Genomic DNA, 25193 nt, shown 5'->3' with positions numbered 1-25193 from the left:
TGTCTGCTGACCCAGCTCTAGCCATTCAGAACCACTTGCAGGTTCCTCCCCATGCCCTGTTGGCTTACCCCGGTGGGCCATGCCCATGCTCCTCTGTGCTGATGTATGCTTCCCTTCAGCCTCCCTCCACTGTCCGCCTGCTGTTTTCCTTCTCTCAAAACTCTGTTGAAACATCACCTGCGGCTTTAGGAATTTTTGCCTCTGTTTCCTGCACAACCACCCTCCCCCCAGAATTGGTTGCTCCATTGTCAGTGTTCTTATAGCATTTTGTACTTACCTGGCCTATGGTGTCTTTCTTGTCCCTTTGGTTTTTGATTTCTGAGGGCTCAGAAAGAGAGATTTTTGATTACCAGTACAGGCATACCCCATTTTATTGTGCTTTGTAGGTACTGCATTTTCTACAACTTGAAGGTTTGTGGCAGCCCTGCACTGAGCGAGTCTATCGGAACCATTTTTTCAACAGCATTTGCTTACTTCATGTCTCTGTGTCCCATTTTGATAATTTTAACAATATTTCAATTTTTTCATTATTATCATATTTGTTGTGGTGATCTGTGATGTCACTATTGTACATCACATGGAACTATTGTTACTAATTGGGTGGTTTTTTTTTTTTGCTTTGCATTTTTAAATTAAGATATGCACATTATTTTTTAGACAATCCTATTGCACACTTAGTAGACTGCAGTATAGTGCAAACATAACTTCTGTATGCACTGGGAAGCCAAAAAATTTGTGTGACTTGCTTTATTGCAGTGGCCTGGAACTGACCCTGCAAGATTGCTGAGGTATGCCTGTATTTTATCCAATATCTAATTCATTAAAGTTATAAATGTAAAAACCGATTCTACTGTAAGCTTTTAAAAACAACTTGGAAATCTTGTAAATTTATTTGTAAATCTAGTAATATTTGTGTTAAAATGAAAAGCACTCATTTCACTTGCTCTTTGAATAGTGCTAAACTTATAAATTTAACCAATTAAATCCCACAAACAATACCATTTATATAGTCTGTTAATTAATTTCTCTTCAATATTTTAAAGTATAGTTACTGGTTCAATATGTATGATTCTCATAAGGCTTAAAAAATAAATGAAACATATGCACATAAAAATGCCTGCAAAGGTTATTACTATCATTATACCTTATTACAATCATTATATTCAACACAGGGATGTATTTCTTTATCCCACACCCCAAATAAGGGACTGTGGCCACCTTCGGTCCCCTACAAACTATTGGGGACCAAAATGTAGTCAAGCTCCAGGTAATTGGTTGGAGATTGGGACCTGGACTCAGAATGTGGGTCCTTCCTCCAGAGTGATTCTATCTGAGCTGGAGTCCGTTCAGCGGGCCCCTCACTTGTAGCAAGTGGTTGCCACACCAGCAGTCAGCAGGACTTCCCTACCCCATTCCTTTCAGTGGGATCTTGTCTAATTTCATATGTCAGTGTTTTCAGCAGACTGGCACCTTTTCCTGAAATAACACATCTTGCAAAATGTCAGGGGCTTGCTAGGTTCCTGGATTCTGGTTCCATTTTCCAGGATTTTATCCAGATCTCCCCATTTAGTGCCCAAGCCCTGGTGTGTTGTATAATTGTTGTTTATTTGTCTGCTCTTAAACCCCTGTATACTGATGTGATTTCATATACTTGACTCGGGTCGCAGGACGACTAGTTAAAACACTAGTAATCATTTACTCAGGGTTATAATTAGTACAGTTCTCATTGTTTACCATTCTGTGGTCATTTTACTATTAATCACTGAGTCTCCAGGCCTAGAGGAGTGTCTAGCACACGAACGAGACACTCAGTAAATAATTTGTTTAGTGAATGATGCGTGTTTCCTTGAGTAGATTTGGATCTCTGTGAGGATTGGAATTGTCTTATTGATTTGCTGGGACCTAGCATAGACGGGAACTGGATTGTGATAGCCACTCATTATGTACATATGAATGAATGAATAAATGAGGCAGAAATTGCTGAGTGCATTAAAGCAATTGGACAGAGATTTATTTCTTGAAAGGTCCTATACTGAACCCAAACCTGGAGCATCTAATGAGATTCTCTCCCTGCCACCTCCTTTTGAGCCTCTCCTCCCTGAGCACACAGCTGCCACTGTTGCTGCAACTTGCTGAGCTCTCAGGGCAGGCTGGAGTTCAGAGGTGAAGCCCTGGGCTGACGTATCCTTTGGGCCCCACATGCCGAGTCCTATCAAGTGCTAAATCTCCCTCCACTTTTGGTCTTGGGTGGAACGCCACACAGTGGGCATAGGACCTGGCTGTGGAGTGGCCGCTAAGGCCTAGATGGTGAAACCCAGAAGTGTTCTATTGTCGGCTCCCTGTAGTAAACCTTAACCAATGGGAGACCATAGGAGGGAGCTGGGCAGATGGATTTCCCTTTCTTCCTCCCTTACATGGGCTACTCTGAGGTCCAGTTTGTTCTTGCAACTCTTTCTGAGGAAGTCCCAAGTACCAAGTGGACACACCTGCCAGGTGACCTGCTGTCTTCCTGGCTTATTTTGAAAGTGTCAGCATGATCACATGCTTTATTGCACACTCTTTAGTATCTTTCCTTGCCTCACTCCCTGTTTCTCCTCACCTTCACAGTCCTGGGCTTGCGCCTCTGGAATAAATTGTCAGCGCTTTAATCCTTGCCTCAGGCTCTGCGTTCTAGAAGGCTAAGATCCTTTGGTAAAAGTTATAGTCGTAAATTTTGGAATATTTTTCTTTGCTCTCTCTCTGTTCCTGAGATTTACAACTTTTTTGGGACTGGTTTATGCTGTTCATGACCTTAAGAGTAGAAAATACTACCTTTTCTGCTTTGCAAATAGGTTCATCTGTACCATTTTTCTAGATTCCACATATATGCATTAATATATTTGTTTTTCTCTTTCCGGCTTACTTCACTCTGTATGACAGTGTCTAGGTCCATGCACATCTCTACAGATGACCCAATTGCATTCCTTTTAATAGCTGAGTAATATTCCATTGTATATATGTACCACATCTTCTTTATCCATTCACCTTTTTTTGTTGTTTCCACCTGATTTTTATTCAGTGTTCCAAAGCTGTTGTTTGCTTATCAAAAACAGGCAGGAACTATTCAATTTTTTGAAAGCCACCAGCTTGTAACACTGTTTATGGCACAGTTAACAACTTTATGAAAGTAAATTGAATAAATCCGTCTAAAAAAACGCTGTGTTTTTACATTCTGTGAAACTTAACAGTAGAGACATACCTTGCTTTATTGCACTTAGCAGATACTGTTTTTGTTTTTTGTATTTACAAATTAAAGGTTTGTAGCAGCCCTGTGTCAAGCAAGTCTACTGGTGCCATTTTTCCAACAGCATTTGTTCACTCTGTGTCCTGTGTCACATTTTGGTAATTCCGGCAATATTTCAAACTTTTAAAGTATTATTATATTTGTTATGGTGACCTGTGATCAGTGATCTTTAATGTTACTATTGCTAGTGTTTTGAGGTGGCACGAACTGCGCCCATGTGAGACTGAACTTAACCAATAAATTTGTGTGTTCTGACTTCTCTGCTGACCTGCTGTTACCCATCTCTCTCCCTCTCCTCTGGCCTCCATAACATAACAGGGCAAGGTGAAGCAGCAAGTGCTCATGTGGAAGCTACAGCAAGTTACCCAGAAGATCTAGCTAAGATAATAAATGAAGGTGGCTACACTAAATAACAGATCTTAAATGTAGATGAAATAGCCTTCTATTGGAAGAAGATGCCATCTAGGACTTTGATAGCTAGAGAGGAGAAGTCAATGCCTGGCTTCCAAGCTTCAAAGGACAGGCTTTGTTAGGGGCTAATGCAACTGGTGACTTTAAGTTGAAGCCAGTGCTCATTCACCATTCTGGAAATCATAGGGCCCTTAAGAATTATGCCAAATATACTCTGTGTTATAAATGAAACAACAAAGCCTAGATGACAGCACATCTGTTTACAACATTTTAAGCCCACTATTTACAACATTTTAAGCCCACTGAATATTTTAAGCCCACTGTTGAGACCTACTGCTTAGAAGAAAAGATTCTTTTCAAAATAGTACTGCTCATCGACAAGGTACATGGTCTCCCAGAGCTCTGATGATGTACAACAAGATCCATGTTGTTTTCATGCCTGCTCTTACAGCATCCATTTTGTAGCTCATGGATCAAGGAGTAATTTAGACTTTTCGAGTCTCATTATTTAAGAAACACATTTTGAAAGGCTATAGCTGCTATCGATGGTGATTCCTCTGATGGATATGGTCAAAGTCATTTGAAAACCTTCTGGAAAGGACTCATCATTCTAGAGGCCATTAAGAATATTTGTGATTCATGGAAAGAGATAGAAATAAGAACAACAGGAGTATGGAAGAAATGGATTCCATCCCTCATGAATGACTTTGAGGGGTTCAAGACTTCAGTGGAGGAAGTAACTGCAGATGTGGTGGAAATAGCAAGAGAACTAGAATTAGAAGTGGAGCCTGAAGATGTGGCTGAATTGTTGACATCTCCTGATAAAACTTGAATGGATGAGGAGTTGCTTCTTATGGATGAGGAAAAAAAAAAGGTTTCTTGAGACGGAAGCTACTCCTGATGACGATGCTGTGAAGATTGTTGACATGACAACAAAAGATTTAGAAATAAATTTAGTTGATAAAGCAGTGGAAGGGTTTGAGAGGATTGACTCCAATTTTGAAAGAAGTTCTACTGTGGATAAAATGTTACCAAACAGCATTGCCTGCTACAGAGAAATTGTTCATGAAGGGAAGAGTCAGTGGATGTGGGAACTTCACTGTTGTCTTGTTTTAAGAAGTTGGCACAGCCTCCCAACCTTCAGCAACCACCACCCTGACCAGTCAGAAGCCATAAACATTGAGGCAGACCCTCCACCAGCAGAAAGATTAGGACTTGCTGAAGGCTTGGATGATGATTAGCATTTTTTGTTAACAAAGTGTTTTTAAATTATGTGTACATTTTTTTTAGACATAATGCTATTGCATACTTAGTACACTACAGTATAGTGTAAACATAGCTTTTGTATGTGCTGGAAAACAAAAAAAAAATTGTGTGACTTTATTGTGATCATCACTTTATTGTGGTGGTCTTGAACTGAACTCACAATATCTCCAAGGTCTGCCTGTATAAACAACCCAAATTATGAAGGCTGTATCTTAGGGTAAATTCCAATTTTAGATTTGTAAAGTGCATCATAAAAGTACTTCTTGCTCCAATATTTTTGTCTCCTCCTGACTTACAAATTTTTTTTAAAAAAATTCACTTTGCTTATTATGGTCCGTAATGGGGATGTAAAGGTGGAATTCAGAATGGGATTATTGATATCACGAGGAGAACAGACATTTGAAGGTCGATTTATTTATTTTCTTGTTTGGTTGCAAGATCTTAGTTACTTGTTCTAGGCATATGAGAACCTATCTTGCATTTAAGACTTACCAGCCTCCTTTTGGACAGTTTGTAGGAGAGGAAAGAAACCTGATGATTCATGAGGAAAATAGGTATTTTATCAGTAATGTTAATTGCAGTTATTTCACATTCAGACAAATGCAATAAAGATCAGATTACTCTCTAGGAATAATGTAAACTTCTGATCTGGAGAATGACTTAAAGTCATCAGAAGATGTGGCTATGGTTTTAGACTGTGACAACTGTGTATCTGAGGTACAGCCTTCTCTCTGAGGGTCTGATTTGGTGTTCAGTAATCACCTTCTCCGAGGAGGATGCGTTTTCCTCACCAGTGTGGAAATGGAAAGTGGAATTGCTGACCCAAGGTGTGGACATTTACAGAGCATGATAATCACAAAAGAAACCTTTGGCACCTTCCTTGGGGCTGCCTCAGAGCTCCAGCAGTTCTGGTACCTAGAGTGAGTGAGGTCTGTAACAGTTACCACATTTCATGGAATGTGAGTGTAGATAGGAAACACCCAGCAGGAGACAGGGTGAGGCTGCTGCACTTAACTGCACCTACTTCCCGGATTCAGTTTTGTGTTGGGCCTAGTTCTCAGCACACCTGTCTCCCATACGACTCAGGAACAGAGCTTAACATTCTATGTGTTTGATTGATTTCTAAGAACTTTGTTATGTAGTTCGCACCCTTGTCAGCACTTGGTATTGTCAGACTTTCAGATTTTTTGCCCCTCTGGTAAATATGTAGTAATAACTCATTGATGTTTTAATTTACGTTTCCTTGGAGACCAAGAGGTTGAACATTTTAATTTATTCATTGGCCACTTGAATTTCCTTTTTAGTGACATACCAGTTCAAGTACTGTGTCCATTTAAAAATATTTTTCTTTTTCTCATTTATTTGTGGCAGTTTTAAAACATATTCTGGGTACTGGTTCTTTGCTGTTATATGTTATGCACGTATATTTTCCTACTCTCTGGCTTGTCTTTTTACTCTCTAATGACTGGATGGTGTCTTTTGACAAAAAGAAATTATTTTAAGGTAATAGGATTTATTTATTTATTTATTGTAGTCAGTTTTATTCGTCTTTCTTATCCTAGTTTCTGATTTTGAAATCATTTTTAGAAAGGCTTCTAACTGAGACTGCACCAATATTCACCTACCTATGGTGGCTTCATTTATATCATTTCATTTTTTAAATATTTAAAATATTTATGAGTTCATCAGGAATTTTTTTGAAATTATAGTTACAGCAATTTTTAAAAATTTTCTCATTGTCATCAATATGGTTAGTGAGTTTACTAAATAATTTGGCTTCTTCCTACTGAACTTAACTGCTGCCTGTAATGTAAAACTCGATCCTACATATTGGTTCTATTTCTGAACCTTCTATTTTGTTCATTGCTTTTTCTATTGATTTGGGCACTATCTGTTGTTTACATTTTTATTTTCAAGATGGGTTTTAGGATCTCTTTGTCAGTTTACTCAAAATATTGACATAAGCCTTGCTGTTGGGGTTGTGTTATGTAATTATCTGTGGAAAAACAGCTGGTTTGGGATTTTGAATCCTCCCACTTAACGAATTTATCATATCTTGCCATTTACTTTTGAATTCTTTTATGTCCCTCAGTAAGTATTTTGTAGGTTTTATTTCAATATAGGTCTAACAAATTCTTCTTAAGTATTTGAAGTTCTTAACGTTTTTTGTTGCTGGTGTGAATTGCTCTTTTCTCCTGTGCGTTTTTTAATGTGTGGCTTTTCAAGCCCCTTCTCCTTCAGAGATCAAGGGCTTCTAGGAGTGGCTGACAGGTGGGGAGCATCACAACTCTGTTCTTACTTGTTTACCATAATAAGTTTTCTTTTTTTAATTTATTTAATTTTGGCTGCACCGGGTCTTAGTTGGAGCACACAGGATCTTTAGTTGTGGCATGCTGACTTCTTAGTTGTGGCATGCATGCGGGATCTAGTTCCCTGACCAGGGATCGAACCTGGGCCCCCGGCTTTAGGAGCGCAGAGTCTTACCCACTGGACCACCAGGGAAGTCCCAACGGGTTTTATTTATATAAATAATTCTCCTGCTTAAAAATACGTAATTTTCCTGACTGGCTATTATTGAAATTTGAAAATCTATTTTTGTGTATACTTATTTTCAACTAACGACCTTTACTGATATCTTTCATTGGTTTGAATTTCTTTTTAGTGATTCATCTCGGATCTTTTCAAGTATTCATTTGTTCATTTGTAACATATTTACTGAGTACATACTATATACCAGACACTTTTCTAGGTGTTTGGGGTGTATCTGTGTACAAAACCGATAAGTATATTACATGGTAAGTTCAAAAGTGATAGGGACTTCGGAGAGAAAGAAAATGTAGAACAAAAGGAAGATGGATTGGGGCAGTAGAGGTAGGGCATGGGGCAGTTGCAATTTTAAATAGGATGGTCAGTGTACATCTCATTGAGAAGGTAACATTTAAGGAAAGACTTGGAGGCGAGGAAGTTGGCTGTGCAGATATCTGCTGGAAATGTGTGCTAGGCAGAGGGAACAGCCTGTGCAAAGGCCCTGGAGCAGGAGCCTGCCTGAGGTGTTTGAGTACCAGGGAGGAGAGTGGCTGGAGCAGAATGAGCGAGGGGGAGAAGAAGGATGGTCAGGGAGGATGAGAGGCTGTTTCTGTGGGGCCTTGTTGCAAAGACTTCGGCTTTTACGTTGAGTGAAAAGAGGAGCCATTGCAGGGTTCTGGAATATTGGAGGGGCAAGGTGGACTTAAATTTTAACAAGATCATTCTGGTTGCTCCTTTGAGAATGGACTTCGGAGGGGCAAAGGTAGGAGCAGGAGACAGGCTATTGGAAAGTCACCTCTCCCAGCGTCTTACTGGGGATTAAGCACTTTGTGAGCCTTTATGGAATGAATGTTTTTAAATACACACTGAGTGTTTTAGTATGCTTTTTAAAAGAATCACACATTTAAGAAATACACATTTTTTTTTAGGAAAGGGTGGGACAGAATATGAGGGCAGTGGAATTGTCTATGGAACAGGCCATTTTGCTCAAGCCTTGTCTTGGGTGAAGGAGGCAGGAAAATAAAGGTTGACCTGCTTTGGAGGTGAAGAATGGGGAGGTATGCCCTACATGTACTAAGATTAGAATCCAAGGATATTGTTGCAGTAAAATCCCTCCCATGAATACTGTAGAGGGCCAGGGGATGGCAAGGACTATTATGATGATATTCATGTTTTGCTTCCAAATGATCATATGGATTCTAGCTTTAAATTAGTTTATATTTTCTGCTGTCTCACTTCTTACTAGTGAGACACCCAGGAGCTCAGAACTTCTCAGTAATTTGTTGCTCAAAAGTGGAGTAATTAATGAAGAATTTTGTTTTTAAGTTAAGACTTCATATTTCAAATCCAGTTTTATTGGTTTGATAAATGTTGGTTCCTGTTAAATTTAACAGGTTGGTCAGTGTTGGTTCCTGTTAAATTTAAGAACTATATTTACACTCTTAAGAAGATGGTTTAAACTTTTGGAGAAGAAAGAGTAAAGTTCTTTAAAGAATATGCTATTTTTATAATGCCTCCCTCATTATCCTGAAATATGAATAATTCAGGGATTTAACCCTAAAATAAGTAGAAACTATCCTTTGCTGTCTAAATGAGTTTGTAATCACTTTGGGGAGATTCCTCCCCAAGCCCCGCCTCCCACCCCGAACTTCACAAAACCTATTTAAAATTACACCCTTGGAAAAAATTCAACCAAAAACCGCTCCAAAATACTTGGTATGGAGGTTCACGTTTCTTTTATTTGGTCCTTTCACTATGGGCCCACACACTTTCTCCATCCTTATGGAGCACACCCAGTTCTGGGTTAGAAGTGAATGCATTAATGTATGGGTTTGTGTTGAAGGAAAAACAGAAGAGAGTGTCATGGAAAGCTTAAGGATTTTTTTTTCTTATTTGATAATACAAAGTGCTTTTTGTTATTAATGCATGTGCAATCAGACAACTTCATCCAGAGTGCACAAAGGTTCTGTAATATGGCTCTGCCTGGTGCAAAATAGCTCATTTTGTATAGAAATGCAGAATTGCTCCATGTAGATAGAATAGAAAGAATCTTTGCTTTATTCACGTATGAATAAAACGTCTTTGTTCATGGGAAAGAAAAGTGCCTCTTATTGTTTAGAAGCTGTGTGAATTTTAAATTAAGCTGATGGCTCACTATATTTTATCTTTCAGGGGAAAAAAATAGCTTTGCTTATATCAGTTTGGGCCCTAATGCCTCATCTGGTGGCATAAGTGATTTTTGCTTTGCACTTCGGTTATTATGTAAAAGACGTCATGCTTGCCTCAGTCATCAGTGAATTACTTTAGCAAATTTTTATAATTTTAACGTAAACATTTTGGGGGTTTATATTATTTACATTCTCTTGTACCACGTAGGATTTGAAACAGTTTACAAGAAATTTTAGATGTAAAGTGTAAGAAAGAATAATGAGTCGTGATTAGGGAAAATATAAATAGCTGTGGTAAAGGCAAGGCTTGTGGAGGTCTACGTGAATTTATTTACATGTAAAGACACAGGTAAGAAGGTCCGTGGAGGTGCTGTTGTTGATCCTCAGATGTGTTGTTGGGCTTGCTGGCAGCCAGAGTGAAGAGGGAAGCAATCAGTTAATCCTTTCTCTGCTCTGGGAAGGACTACTTAGAGCATGTCTACCACCAGGCAGGAGTTATGGCATTTAGGCTTTCCCCAAAGAAAACTGGCCAATCAGAAGAGCAGATTGAAGGAAAGGGATGCTGGTGGGCGCTGGCACCGCAGTGTCTGGGCCTTAGGCCTTGCTCTTGTAGAAGGCACCTCCTCTGCAGAGCTACCTGCAGGAGGACAGGTAGAAACAGAGCTGGCAGGAGTGCCTGGTGTCCAGTCCCATCAGCTCTCCAGCTCCACGTGTGAACTACTGGCCTCCTTCGAAGTGTTCACTGGTCCTTAGTAAGTGAGAAAAGTATAAGGACAAATAAGAGAACAATGTGAGTTTCTATCAAATCTGAATTTGCCTGATTTCCAAGATTATGTTCTTCCTATAATTTTGGTATTGAAAGGTCCTTATTCAAATGAAACAGCAATAAAAAAGAAGTGCCCTTTCTAAGAAAATGAAAACTTGAAAACACTTTGTTAGATGGTTAAAAATAATAAAATTAATAATATATCATTATTATATTTTATATCTATTATTTTATTTGAATGTAACATATTTTGTAATATTTTATAATATAATTATGATTGGATAACTAATTTATGATAAATATTATATTTTATTGTTATTATTACTACTACTGCCATTTTTGGTATTTACTGCCCATAAAATCCCAAGGTCTGGAGATGCCTATCCTCTTGGACTGTGAGCGTCCCCACCAGCTGCTTAGTCTCCAGGGTCCCAGTGAAATGTCCCAGTTTGCTCCCCCAGTACTCCTTTCCCCTGCCCGACTCACGTTGGCTCCCGAGAAGCCACACTCCTGACCTTTCCCATCCCTCCCGGGATTTCCTCCTAGCACCCCGACTCTATAGGGCGGTTATGGCGTGGCGCCCTAGCGTGGACAGCTGCAAGCTCGCAGGGGTCCAGGGTCAGAGGGGAGTTTGTCCCTTGGGCCAATGCTGGACCTGGTGGAGTCAGGCCCTTGGATGCACAGTCACTTGGCAGGCAGTTCTGCACATTCCCAGTAAGACAGACTCACTGCGGTGGGAGTTTCCCGTGGAAAAGCCTGTGGTCTAGGGGTCTTCAGACTTGCGTCCCATGAAGAGGTCTAGGATGGCTCTGACAGGTCCTCTCAAGGGGAATTAATGCCACCTGTCACTTCAGGGGACTTGGCCCATCCCTACTTCTGTCCATTAATGGGGATTAAAAAAAACTCTTCAGGAACTCTTATTGCCAGTATCTTGGTGGGACTGTGGGTGAGGTAGCCTTTCTGGAACCCAGGTACATTGACGTTAGCTACATAATATTGTAAGAAGTAGAGCTATATAGTTTAGCTGACTAAAAAAAAAAGCAACCTTGAATGAAGTGTGTTTAATATTCCTATTTTCTTAACTCTACATATGTTTATTTATTTAACATCTTATTGGAGTATAATCGCTTTACAGTGGTGTGTTACTTTCTGCTGTACAACAAAGTGAATCAGCTATACATATACATATATCCCCATATCCCCTCCCTCTTGTGTCTCCCTCCCACTCTCCCTATTCCCACCCCTCTAGGTGGTCACAAAGCACTGAGCTGATCTCCCTGTGCTATGCGGCTGCTTCCCACTAGCTATCTGTTTTACATTTCGTAGTATATATATGTCCATGCCACTCTCTCAGTTTGTCCCAGCTTATCCTTCCCCCTCCCGGTGTCCTCAAGTCCATTCTCTACATCTGCATCTTTATTCCTGTCCTGCCCCTAGGTTCTTCAGAACCATTTTTTTTTTTTTTTAGATTCCATATATATGTGTTAGCATACGGTATTTGTTTTTCTCTTTCTGACTTACTTCCCTCTGTATGACAGACTCTAGGTCCATCCACCTCACTACAAATAACTCAGTTTCTTTTCTTTTTATGGCTGAGTAATATTCCATTGTATATATGTGCCACATCTTCTTTATCCATTCATCTGTCGATGGACACTTAGGTTGCTTCCATTCTACATGTCTAATATTAATCTAATCCTTGCCTTCTCTGAGATCCCAATAATTTTCATTTCTAAACTACTCCTAGGGTCAGAAATACCTAGAGGTGCTTATGTTCCAAAGAGTTTGCTTTTGAGCAGTAGCCGCAGCGGGGAAGCAGGAGCTCTCCTTCTTACTGGTGTCAGAAGATCTGTTCCTTGTTCTGTGGAAGCTGCTCACGTAAGGCTTTCCTGCGGCTTAGACCTAGAAAGCTTCTCTATCTTCCTGCTCTGTGAGGGAAGCCAAACAAGAGGCACCAACAGTGTAGTCAGACGCCAGCATCATCTCCCTGACCTTCACCCCTCCTCCTCTCTTCTTTCCTCCCTCCCTCCATCAGCCCATCCCCCTTCTCTTTCTCTCTCTGTCTCTCTCTTTCTCTTTCTCTCTCTCTCGCACACACCCCCCTCCCGCCCCCCACCCCGCCCCCGACACAGAGTCACAATGTGATCAGCACTTTGTTTCCCCCCTTGGCCTGGCTGTCACCTCACTCCATCTCTCTCCCCACCAACTCCCTCCAGATAAGGTGTTATTCTGCAGAGAACACTTTAGAGAATCCTCATTAACTAGATAAAGGAGCAACTGGCAATATTTCTCCTGCCTTTCACATTTTTTTTTCTTGATACTGTTTTTAATGAATGGATGAAAGTTTTTTCCCTTTATTTAATATTTAATTTTTAAAAATATCTTTATTGGAGTATAATTGCTTTACAATGTTGTGTTAGTTTCTGGTGTACGACAAAGTGAATCAGCTGTATGCATACGTATATCCCCCTATCCCCTCCCTCTTGCGTCTCCCTCCCACCCTCCCTATCCCACCCCTCTAGGTGGTCACAAAGCACCGATCTGATCTCCCTGTGCTGTGCAGCAGCTTCCCACTAGCTATCTATTTTACATTTGGTCGTGTATATATGTCAGTGCTCCTCTCTCACTTCGTCCCAGCTTCCCCTTCCTCCCTGTGTCCTCAAGTCCGTTCCCTACATCTGCGTCTTTATTCTGCTTTTCACATTTTAAAAAGGTCATATCTCTTTTCTCTCTAAACGATAGAGCAATTTGAAAACAATCCTTTAAAAACATGTCTACGTAGCATTGGTTCTCATGACAAATCCAAATACTCCTTTTCAGACAGGTTTCAGCCACTGTGTAATGACTTAATCAGAGTTCAAGTTGCACAACAGTTGTGCTTTCCTGTTGTGAATCTGTACTTCTCTACTGGGTGCACTGGTGATGTCTTCCCTGCTCTGCCTTCCACTAGGGGTCCATTAACCACAGCTCAGAACTCGGAGGCATGGGGTTGGAAGGGTCTTTGAGAAATTGTATAATTGAGATAGAACTAGGTCAAGGTTTTGAACATTAAACTTGTGGGGTGTTTGTTACTTGGTAAATGAAAAGGAAATTTATTTTCTGAAAGATCATGACTCTGGAATAAAGACCATGGAATAACGTGACATGGTGTCAGAGCTTTCATCATCTTATTCAACCCCCCTTTGAGCCCCAAACCCTCCACGGTCGAGCCACATTGGAAGTGTCACCTTTGTCCCTAGACAGGCTCAATATCTGCTTTTTGGTGCCTTGGCTTATGCTTTTCTTCATCTGGAAATACCCTTTCCCTTCTTCTTACCTCCTCCAAATGCTGTGAATTCTCCAAGGCAAAATTGTCATCCTACTTCCTTTGTGATGCCTTTCCTACCTGTCCAGAGCACCTTCATCATACTCTACTGTACACTTGACTTCACGCTACTCTGCTCTCTGTGGTTTACACATCTGTCACAGTTGATTAAATCCTCGACCATTGATGATTGATTCTACCTCCAGCCACTCTGCCCTCCCCAGGAGATCAAGGGGGTGGGATGGTAAGTTTCAACCCTCTACTCACTGGGTCTTTCTGGTGGCCAGCCCCATCCTGAGGCTATCTAGGGGCCCCACCCTAAGTCGTCATCAGCATAGACTCAGGTGTGCTCAAAAGGGACTCCTAAAGAATGACAAAGGACACTCCTATCACTCAGGAAATCCCAAAGGTCTTAGGAGAGCTCTGTGTTGGAAACCAGGGATAAAAGCCATATGTATTTCTTTTTTAATTAATTAATTTATTATTTATTTTTGGCTGCGTTGGGTCTCTGTTGCTGCATGCCAGCTTTCTCTAGTTGCGGCAAGTGAGGGCTACTCTTCGTTGCAGTGCGCGGGCTTCTCATTGCGGTGGCTTCTCTTGTTGCGGAGCATGGGCTCTAGGCGCACGGGCTTCAGTAGTTGTGGTGCACGGGCTTAGTTGCTCCATGGCATGTGGGATCTTCCCGGACCAGGGCTCGAACCCGTGTCCCCTGCATTGGCAGGTGGATTTTTAACCATTGCACTACCAGGGGAGTGCCTGTATTTCCTTTTCTTTCTTTCTCTATTTTTAACATCTTTATTGGAGTATAATTGCCTTACAATGTTGTGTTAGTTTCTGCTGTATAACAAAGTGAATCAGCTCTACGTATACATGTATCCCCATATCCCCTCCCTCTTGCGTCTCCCTCCCACCCCCCCTGTATTTCTTTTTATACCACAGTAATTTAGGATTCATTCACATAGTAACGAAATTGCTTTTAGGTCAGGAGTTTGTGTGCCTCTTTTGAACCCTTGAACTTTAAGCAAAGGAGAAGTGCGTTCCTCCTGTTCACAACTGTGGTAGGTCCGACTTCTGCTACCTGAGTGTGGTAGGTTCCTGTGCTAAGGCTTGGAACCTGTGAATGTTACCTTATATGGCAAAGGGACTTTGCAGATGTGATTAAGTTAAGGATCTTGAGATGGGGGCATTACCTTGGATTACCTAGTTGGGTCTGATGTAATCACAAGGGTCCTTGATAAGACAGAGGCAGGACAGAAGAGAAGGCAAAGTGAAGGTGGATGTAAGAGATTGGAGGGGCTTCCCTGGTGGTGCAGTGGTTGCGAGTCCGCCTGCCGATGCAGGGGACACGGGTTCGTGCCCCGGTACGGGAAGATCCCACATGCTGCGGAGCGGCTGGGCCCGTGAGCCATGGCCGCTGCGCCTGTGCGTCCGGAGCCTGTGCTCCGCAATGGGAGAGGCCACAACAGTGAGAGGCCCACGTACCGCAAAAAGAGATTGGAGTGATGCAAGGAAGGGGTCAGGGGCCAAGGGATGCAGGTGAAGGTGACCTCCCGAAGCTAGAAAAGGCAAAGGCACGGATTCTCCCCTGGGGCCTCCAAAAGGAACCAGCCCTTTCGGCACCTTGATGGTAGCCCTGAAATACCAATTTTAGACTTCTGACCTCCGCGACTGTAAGGAAATAAATCTGTGTTGTTTTAAGCCCCTGCGTTTTTGGTAACGTTTTACAGCAGCTGTAGGAAACAAATGTACTGGGTGAGGACTTTCTGCGGTTGAGTTCATAATTAAGCAGTAGCAATGCCAAAGTATGAGCTACGGATGATTGTCACTAGCATTTCAAAGAATTGTCACCTGGCCCAAATAAACTGTTTTTACACTTTGCTTAGCTGCTGCTGCCTCATTTTGGTCCCCGGCTTTGATCATCTGTTTGACAAATGGAATCGGAATGAATTCCAAAGGTAACAGGCAGAGTGCCTGACATACTTCACAGAGATGACATGGGTGGTTTGGAAAGCATTCTGCTTGAATGTTCCTGGCTGTAGGTAGCAAGCTGTGGTTTTGTCTTGGGGTGCAGGCAGGAGGGTGAGATGGAAGAATGGGAGCCAATTCCTAGGCAGGATTTCTCAAATCTGTGTGAACTAAGGACCCCTTTTTATAAGGGACTCCTTGTGTTGAGTTAAATCTAGTTTTATTATATTGTTACTTAAATAGGGATGAACGTAAAAGTAAGTGTTAAAACTTATGCTTAGAGCTTTAAGGCAAGTTATAAACTCCAAACTTATTTCAAATTAAATGCAGATAAAACTACTAACCCAGTAAAATTCAAATTAACACCACTGGGTTTATGTCACGGATAATGTTCTTTTGCTTAATGTAAATTGGCGTTCTCACGATTTCACACACGCTTGTAAAGTTCTAGCACGTTATCTCTGTTTCAACTGAACTATGTTTAGTTCACTGCGAAGATATTATGTCCAAAGCAGCATCATCACAGTAATTAGTTGATTTATCAAGAACAGTTTTCAGACTCAAATGCAGATATTCAATTGATTTCGTTTAGGTAAAAGTCAAAAGCAGACTGAGGTAAACCATAGTATTTAATAATGTACACTTGGGGGTAAAAGTCAGGATAGTGACAACCGATGAGGGAAAGGAGGAGGTTGTGTTGGAAAGGGGTGTGTGGGAGCTTCTGGTTTACTGGCAATGTTCAATTTCATGACCTGGATATTGTTTCCTCAGTCATTTTGTGTTTGTGTTTACTAATTTTTAAGGGTATAAAACATAAGTGTACAGATTGTTGGTTTATTTATAAACTGAACACTAGTGTAATCCCATCAAGGACAAGAAATAGAACATTGCTAGCACCCCAGACAATAGAACATTGTCCCCATGGAGCTTTTCAGAGTTATGTACTCCTCTCTCACCCTAAAAGTAATTACTGTCCTACCTTTTGTAGCAATCATGTGTTGCTTTTATTTATAATTGTATAACCTAAATATCCCTAAATACAGTGGATTACTTTTACCTGTTTTTTTTTTTAATAAATTTATTTATTATTTATTTTTGGCTGTGTTGGGTCTTCATTGCTGCTCGCGGCTTTCTCTAATTGTGGCGAGTGGGGACACGTTGTTCTGTGTAGCTGTAGTTCATTCATTTTTATTGTGGTATAGAATACCTAATGTATTTATCCATTCTTCTGTTGGTGGACTTCTGGGTTGTTTTTAGTTTTCTGGCTGTTACTGATAATACTGCTATGAATGGCTGGATCATATGGTGTACATTACTAAACAATGGCAAACTGTTTTCCAAAATGATTTTCCATGGTGGTTTTCATTTTAATTGGTATTTCCCTGATTTTGAGGTTGAGCGCCTTTTTATATGTTTACTGGCCATTTGGCTTTCCTCTTCCGTGAAGGGTCTGCTCAACTATTTTGCCAATTTTTCTATTGGATTTTCTGTATCTTTCTTATTGATTTATAGGATATATATTCATTCTGTATATAAGCCTTTTTCAGTTGTATGTCAATATTATTTATTATTGTGAACATCTTCTTCACTGTCCTAATAGTGTCTGTTGATGAATGGAATTTCTTCATTTTAATGTAGTCAAATTTATCTATTTTTTTCTCTATGGTAAATGCTTTTTTAAAATTTTAATTAATTTATTTATTTTTGGCTGTGTTGGGTCTTCGTTTCTGTGCGAGGACTTTCTCCAGTTGTGGCGAGCGGGGGCCACTCTTCATCACGGTGCGCGGGCCTCTCACTGTCGTGGCCTCTCCTATTGCGGAGCACAGGCTCCAGACGCGCAAGCTCAGTAGTTGTGGCTCACGGGCTTAGTTGCTCCGTGGCATGTGGGATCTTTGCAGACCAGGACTCGAACCCGTGTCCCCTGCATTGGCAGGCAGACTCCCAACCACTGCGCCATCAGGGAAGCCCGGTAAATGCTTTTGTGTATTCTGTTTAAGACATTCCAGATTATGAAGCTGTTCTTTATTTCATCTTCTAAAGCTTGATAGTTTTTGTTTTCACATTCAGTGATGTATACTAAGAACTATAGAGCAGGGGTCCCCAACTCCCGGGCCACAGACTGGTACCAGTCCGCAGCCTGTTAGGGACCGGGCCGCACAGCAGGAGGTGAGCGGCGAGCGAGTGAAGCTTCCTCTGCTGCTCCCTATTGCTCCCCATCGCTCGCATTACAGCCTGAACCATCCCCCCCAGCCCCCAGTCCATGGAAAAATTGGCTTCCACGAAACCGGTTCCTGATGCCGAAAAGGTTGGGGACCACTGCTGTAGAGGGTCTAAAATTTTCCTCTACTTGCAAGCTAACAAGTTAGCCTGTTCAGTTTCATGAATGCTGCAAAAGATACAAGGTTTTTGGGTCTGAGACAAATGACTTTATTACTCACAAAACATAGCAGTAGCTAGAGTAACAGAATTTTCTTGTGCGGGCTCCCAAGTCCAAAGTCCCCCAGGACAGATGTGAAAAGGGCTGGGTAACTCCTGTACCTGAAGTAGATTGTGTTATAGGAGAGGAACCCTGAGCCTAGGGAGCCTGAACCTTTTATTAAGGGCAGACCTCAGAACCTGAACCTTTTATTAAAGGTCTGCCTGACCTTTGCTCCAAAGGGAGATACCCTCTATATTTTACTGGAAAGTAAACAAACCTGTCCTTTTCCCCGGAGAGAAACATCATATCTTCTAAGACTGGTCACTATGCAAACATCCTTGAAAAGATAGTCTGGAACCAAGGGAGGAGCAAAGCCTCTGCTTGCAAGACATGCAGAAGCAAGAGAGACCTGGGGAGAATTCTCTCCCAACAGTGTAATCCACCTGTTATTAATTTGTCTGTGGGGGGAGGTAAGCTTTGTCCTTTTCCACGCTGATGATTAATTCCATGCAATTATCCCAGCATCCTGTACCGGAAAAGTGGGAGGCTGCTGTCTTCCCAGGGACAGGTGCTGGTGAGCTGGACTGCTCCTGCAGCTGGAGGTACAATGGACAGGACTCCATAGGATGGTGGCTTGTGGGGAAGGGGCCAAAGGAGGGAGAGGGGTCAGCAGTATTCTTTTTCATCAGATCTTAAAATGTATTTGTGTCCATAGAGAGAAAAACCAAACATTTAAAACAGGCGTGTGTTTTGCTTAACGTCGCAAATATTCGGTATAAAGTTGAATTGAGAATCTGAAAGTTGAGTTATATGGATCATGGGCCCAGAATTATCTGCGGGTCCGGCTGGCCTCTTTCTGAGGTTTCAGTTTCCTCTTACTGATATGTGTTCTTCCATCTCCACTCTGGAAAGCAGTCTCCTTGGCAGAATAAATGGTAACCAAAGGTAGAGACTTCTGCCATGGGAAAGCGATATTTTGTGAGCAAACTATAAAATCTATAACAAAAGAAAACAAACCACACAACAAAAGAAATCCTGTATCATAACTCAGAGTCCCTTTAGGATACAGAAATCATGCTAAGTATTTCAAATACGAGGGATTTCTGACTCTACAGGGATTGGGAGGCTGAAAGAACACAAGTGGATGCTGAAGTAATTGCAGCTGCTACCTCTAGGTCCTGGGGGACAAAGGGAAGAACTGTGATCTCAAAAGCTAAGAGGTCAGAGGAGGGACTGCCACGGGTTGGGGGAGGGGCTGTGCCCTGAGGGGGTGGTGAGAGCTGTGCCTTGAATCCCCAAGGGGACACCCCAGAGCTGCTGCTAGAAGTGCCAAGACTAGGAGGTGGAGCTTTTTTGCGGCTGCTAGGTGGATGCTGAAAGCAGGAACAGAGCCTTTTTCCCCTCCTCCCTCGTTCCACCATCAGAACATAACTAGAAACCAGTGGCACGCAAGCCTGAGAAATGTAGATTGCAGAGTCCCAGCCTCGGCATGGCATGACCGAGGAGATGCAGAAGGGTGCCGCTGGGGCTGGGAGTGAATAGACAAATGACCAGCAGCAAACTGTTCAGATTAGAACAACCTACAATAATGCGAAAACTGTAATGCTCATTCTGTTGCCAATTCCGGGTCAGCGTGGAGTGTTGGTCAGCTCCCTCGTCTCTCTCTCTGATGTCCCAGGGCCTCAGCAGGGGCTGTGTCCAAGCTGAGGCTAGTGGAGGCCAGTGTTGCTGACTAGGCAAGGAGACTTCGGGGCAGTGTTTGCTCTTTGTTTTGTGTCTGATTATTTTCCGAAGTCAAGTTGAATTAGTTTGGGATGTATATGCACTTTTGAGGTCAAAGCCAGAAGTCGTAACATGGGAGATTTTGTTGTAGCCTCTGCTCTTATCACCTAGGAAGTTGGTGCTGTCTGGACAGGTGGGCAAGGGAGGAGCAGGTGCAGAGGGACAGAGGGACATGATGAGCTCAGTAGGGAGCATTTGGATGGGGACATTCAGGAAGCGGCTGGATATGTGGATCTGGAACTCAGGGCAGTGATTTGGGGCTAAAGATAATAATTTGGGTGCTTGATGGTAAGTGAAGCTTTTGAGAGTGTATGTAATTTCCCAGGAGAGAATACAGGGGAGTGAGAAGAGATAGGGAAGAGTTGAAACCAGACCTTGGAGGACCCCTAACATTTTCAAAGTGAGAGGAGTCTGCAGAAGCTGCTACTAGGAAGCTAATAGGAAGCTTTTCTTTTGACCTGATTAGGTGCTTGCAACTTTCATCCCAGGTGTTACTTACAGTAAGTCCCCTACATATGAACGAGTTCCGTTCCAAGAACATGTTCGTAAGTCCAATCTGTTCGTAAGTCCAACAAAGTTAGCCTAGGTACCCAACTAACACAATCGGCTCTATGGTACTGTACTGTAATAGGTTTAGAATACTTTTCACACAAATAATACATAAAAAACAAACACACACAAATAATAAAGAAAACATTTTGACCCTTCAGTACAGTAGCTTGAAAAGTACAGTAGTACAGTACAACAGCTGGCATGCAGGGGCTGGCATCGAGTGAACAGGCAAGAAGTGTTACTGACTGGAGGAGGGGGAGGAGGTGGGAGATGGTAGAGCTGAAGGATCGTCAGCAACAGGAGACGGAGGGCGAGCTGCAATTTCACTCACACCTGACGTTGCTGGTACAGGTTCCTTGCTGCAACCAGATGCACGTTTGTATCTTTGAAAGTTTGCAACTTGAAAGTTTGTATGTAGGGGACTTACTGTATTTGCCCTGTAGTAGAATGCGCCTTCAACAACCGTGATGTAAGTTGGAAGTACAGATCCCAAAGTGTTGTTTTTTAGGGACAATCTCCTCAAATGACGTCTTCCACAAAAGTGATGTGGGCAGTCAGCCCACACTCCTCCTGTCCCTTCGCTGCAGGGCTGGTGGAGGAGGACGCTGGCCTTTGCTGTCCTCATTTCTGCAAGTTTCTTGGACCTGCCTGAGGCATTTCATATGCTTTGTGATCACACTAATGTTGCTGCCTTAATTTGGTTCTGAAATTGAGTTTGATCCACTGATTTTCTTTCCTTGCTTTGTCATTATAGCTGCTTTTTAAAAAGCAAAATTACTAAATTTTCTGAGTCAGTAATTTCAGTTTGGCAAAGAAGGGACAGAATATGTACAGGCTCTGAAATCTGCTTTGAGATCACAGAAAGGTCTTTTCCTGATTAAGGTATCCAATAAAACCTCCTGTGTGACCGTAGGAAAAAGTCTGTGTGGGCAAGAGCAAGTACAATTGAAAAAAGTATTATTACTATGGATAGAATAAATAAGCTTCAAAGATAGACTGTACAGCACAGGGAATATAGCCAATATTTTATAATAACTTTAAATGGAGTATAATCTTATAAAACATTGGAATCACTGTGTTGTACACAACTGTGTGTGCTAGTTGTTGTAAATCAACTATACCCCAATTTAAAAAACAAAGAAATAAAAGGGCAAAAAAGAAAAAAATTTTAAAAAGCCTAAATAGTTACCTTTTTTCCCTAAACCATAGGGATGGTCCACATTTTGGGAACAGCAGATATTCCCAAAGTTGAATGTATATTACAAATAGATATAAGGGTGATCTTTACATCATTAGTACCCTTTCATTTTGCTAAAGGATTCTTTGATGATGCCTTTAAGTAAACAAGCTTCAAAAGTGAATTAAAAATATGTTTTGAGTTATGAAAAACAGATTTACACACAATTTTTCAGGGACAAACCCCAGAAAGGGGAAGTATCATTGTGAAGTGTTGAGCAAGGTCATGAAAGTTTTCATGGGAAGGAAAAGAATGTAACATTCCTTTTTACCTTTTCTTTTCCCCTTATCAGCATCTCAAAATAGACCAGCTGTACATTGTATTGTTACTATTTATTTGCTACAATATCAATGATGTCTCACTTGATTTTAGTCCTTTAGCCTTGAGCTCAAATGACACTGTGGAAACAAGTGGGTACTTTAAGACATCCTGAGAATAGTTTGGGAGGGCAGGGTTGTGTGTGAGGGTTTGTTAAGGAAGCGCAGGGTGGGCGCCCAGGAGGAGAGTGGAGGCTCTTTGGAGAAGAACGGAGGTCCTGAGTTGCATCTACCAGGAACCTGCCCGAGACCAGCTTTTCTTATATGAGGGAACAGTATCGAAGGGGGCAGGGGTGGTGGACCCAAGCCGTTACAAGCAGCACTGAGTCTTTCTCACCTTAATTTTTGAATTGTGAATGAGTTCACGTTAGCAGTTTTATTGTGTTCCTTGTGGCCAGGCTTGGGGAGCTTTTATGAAATCTGGCCCTCAGCTCTAGATACGGACCCAACCTTGACTTAAGCATCTGGTGTGATCTCAAGTACTTGGGTTTATTTTATTTTGTTTTGGTTTTGCTGTTATCCTTATCTCTCAATGGCCTCCGATCTCCAAAACCAACTGAATGTGAAATCAGTGAGGATTCTCCTCCCTGAGGCCCATGTGTTGGCAAAAGCAACAACTACCCCAGCAATCACCAAAACCTTCCAATGAATGGGGAAGGTCATATTGGGTGTTCAGCAATGTTAAATTTAACCAAACAGCTGAGGCCAAAGGATGTGATGGCTATAGAAGGGGATTAGACTATATAAGGTGATTTCTTCTCCACCTGTTTTGAAGTTTCACATAAGTCTGGCTCTTGTTGGAGTATGGGGGAGTGAGTAAGGTCAGCATGAGAGGACGTGACAGTGGATCGTGTGTACAGTTAGGGAGATCTACTGAGCCTCTGTGGCCCTGGAGGTTTTTATTTGCAACATGGTGGGTGAATTAGACTTTTCTCCTAAAAGCTTCAGCACTTACAAGTTGCTGATCTAGTGTCTTAAAAAAGTCTAAATACTGTATTCTTTGTTGATTTTTCATGAAAGAGGTATCTTCCCATTTCCAAAGAGAAGTCATATAGATTCATCCTTTTTACTTGTCACTTTCTGTTCAGCTGTTTTATTTTTATAGGAGGATTTTTTTTTAAACTTTCTGAGATCACATTCCACATAACTCTTGTAAAGTGACCCAGACAAAATCATGTTACTAATTTTTTTTTCTTATCTTGACGTTACTAAAACAACAGGTTTGCTTTCCTTCAATTAATCATCATGCTTTTCTTTTCTATTATTGCCATATAGCAACTGTATGATGAGAATTTTTTTTTAAATCTTCTTAACTTCACTGAAGGTCAGGAGATCACAGGCCAGGAGATCACATGGTTTGAGATATTATGATTATATCCTTGCTATCATTCAGGACCAAATTTTACTGGACTTTTATTGGACAAAAGTGTCACTAATAGAAATTCAAACAATATCCTTAACGTGTCCACAAATTATTTCAGTGACCCTTCAGTACATTTTCTGCGGGCAGTTATGGGCCAGGAGGCCTACTCTTCGGTATGCACTGTGCTAGTGCTGGGGATGCCATCATGAGTAGGATGGACAAGATCCTTTTCCCAAGGATCTCACAGGACACTGCAGGAGGCTGGTGGACAGTGCAGCGTGATAAGTGCTGTGTTAGCACTTGCTGTGTTCAGGGGACCTGCAGGAGAGTCACCCAACTATGTCTCAGGGTCAGGCCGGACATCCTAGTGACACCTGAGCTGAGCCATGAAGCAATCATTAGGGGTTAGCTATATGGGAGAAGCCTTCCAAGGGAATGCGAATAGCACGTACCAAGGCTGGAAACAACAGGATGCTTCGAGGGACTAAAAATTTAGGAATGAAGGCATGTGTAATGCTTGTCAAGAGTGGCAGAGAATGAGGCTGGAGAGCCATGAGGCGGCCAGATCACAGAGGGTGCGGTACACTGTGTTAAGGAGTATGCGTTGGTTTTTTTTAAAAAATGAATTAACTTATTTTTGGCTGCGTTGGGTCTTCATTGCTGCTCACAGGCTTTTTCTAGTTGCAGCGAGCAGGGGCTACTCTTCGTTGTGGTGCGCGGGCTTCTCATTGCGATGGCTTCTCTTGTTGCGGAGCACGGGCTTTAAGTGCATGGGCTTCAGTAGTTGTGGCACATGGGCTCAGTAGTTGTGGCTTGCGGCCTCTAGAGCACAGGCTCAGTAGTTGTGGTGCACGGGCTTAGTTGCTCCGCGGCATGTGGGATCTTCCCGGACCAGGGCTCGAACCCGTGGGCTCGAATCCACCACATTGGCAGGTGGATTCTTCGCCACTGTGCCACCAGGGAAGCCCCAAGTATGTGTTTTATTTTAAAGGCAACAGGGAGCTGCTGAATCGGTGTGGGGAATGACATTATTCATTTGACATTTTGGATACCTCCCTGGCAGCAGTGTGGAGGAGGGATTAGAGGAGCCCATCTGGGAGGCACTTGGAGTAGTTCAGGGGTGAGATGATGGTGGCCTGAACTGAGGCTGTGTTAATGGAAATGGAGAGAAGGAAATGAAATCAAGAGATATTTGGGATGTATAGGACTTGGTGGCTGATGAATTGGGGGTGGGGAGGGGAGGACTGTGTGTGGGATGAGAGAAAGAAATTACAAAGGTAATTAAGGAGTGTCCAGGGAGGAAGGGGAAGAAACTTAGGTCCCACAGGCCAAGAAAAGAGGTACTTTGAGAAAGAGGTTGGTCAATAGAGTCAACATGCCCAGAGAGCCCATGTAAGTGAAGAGCTAAGATTTATTTTGAGGGTTCAGAAATTAAAAGGTCATTGGTGAGAGCAGTTTGAATGGAGCCAGTGAAGGTGTATCAATTATAAGGTACATCAATTAGGAATGAGTCTGGCTGCAAGTAACTGTAGCTGTGTACAGATCTGGGCTTATTTTACTCATATAACCCAAAGTCCAGAGGTAGGAGGCTATCAGTGTGTGTTCAACAGCTTAATGTATCTCTGCAGTTCTTGAAGCCTTTTCTTTACAGTCTCAAGTTGGATGTGCAGCCTTATACATCACGGTCATTTCAGAGGGACCCTTCCCAGAAATCCCCCAGCCCCCAGCCGACTTCTACTTGGGTCTCATTGGCCATAATGAGTCACATGACTACAGTAGTTGTGAGGAACGCTAGGAGAACAAGGGATGGGACTACCACTTCTGGAAGAGTGAT

The 25193-nt window shown here is 42.0% G+C and overlaps 1 protein-coding gene and 1 non-coding gene across 8 annotated transcripts in view; one reads left to right on the top strand and one right to left on the bottom strand.

Annotated features, from left to right (window-relative positions):
- Positions 1-25193, top strand: part of SH3GL3 (SH3 domain containing GRB2 like 3, endophilin A3) — a 285361-nt gene that overhangs the window by 177610 nt on the left and 82558 nt on the right. The gene's annotated exons all lie outside the window — the stretch shown is intronic.
- Positions 7390-7462, bottom strand: TRNAR-CCU (transfer RNA arginine (anticodon CCU)). The gene has a single exon. It is a non-coding gene; the product is annotated as a tRNA-Arg (tRNA).

The sequence above is a fragment of the Aethalodelphis obliquidens genome, unplaced genomic scaffold (assembly GCF_003676395.1).
Source record: "Aethalodelphis obliquidens isolate GAN/ISIS:26980383/991018 unplaced genomic scaffold, ASM367639v1 scaffold65, whole genome shotgun sequence".
Taxonomy (NCBI): domain Eukaryota; kingdom Metazoa; phylum Chordata; class Mammalia; order Artiodactyla; family Delphinidae; genus Aethalodelphis; species Aethalodelphis obliquidens.
This window is presented reverse-complemented; position numbering and strand designations above follow the sequence as displayed.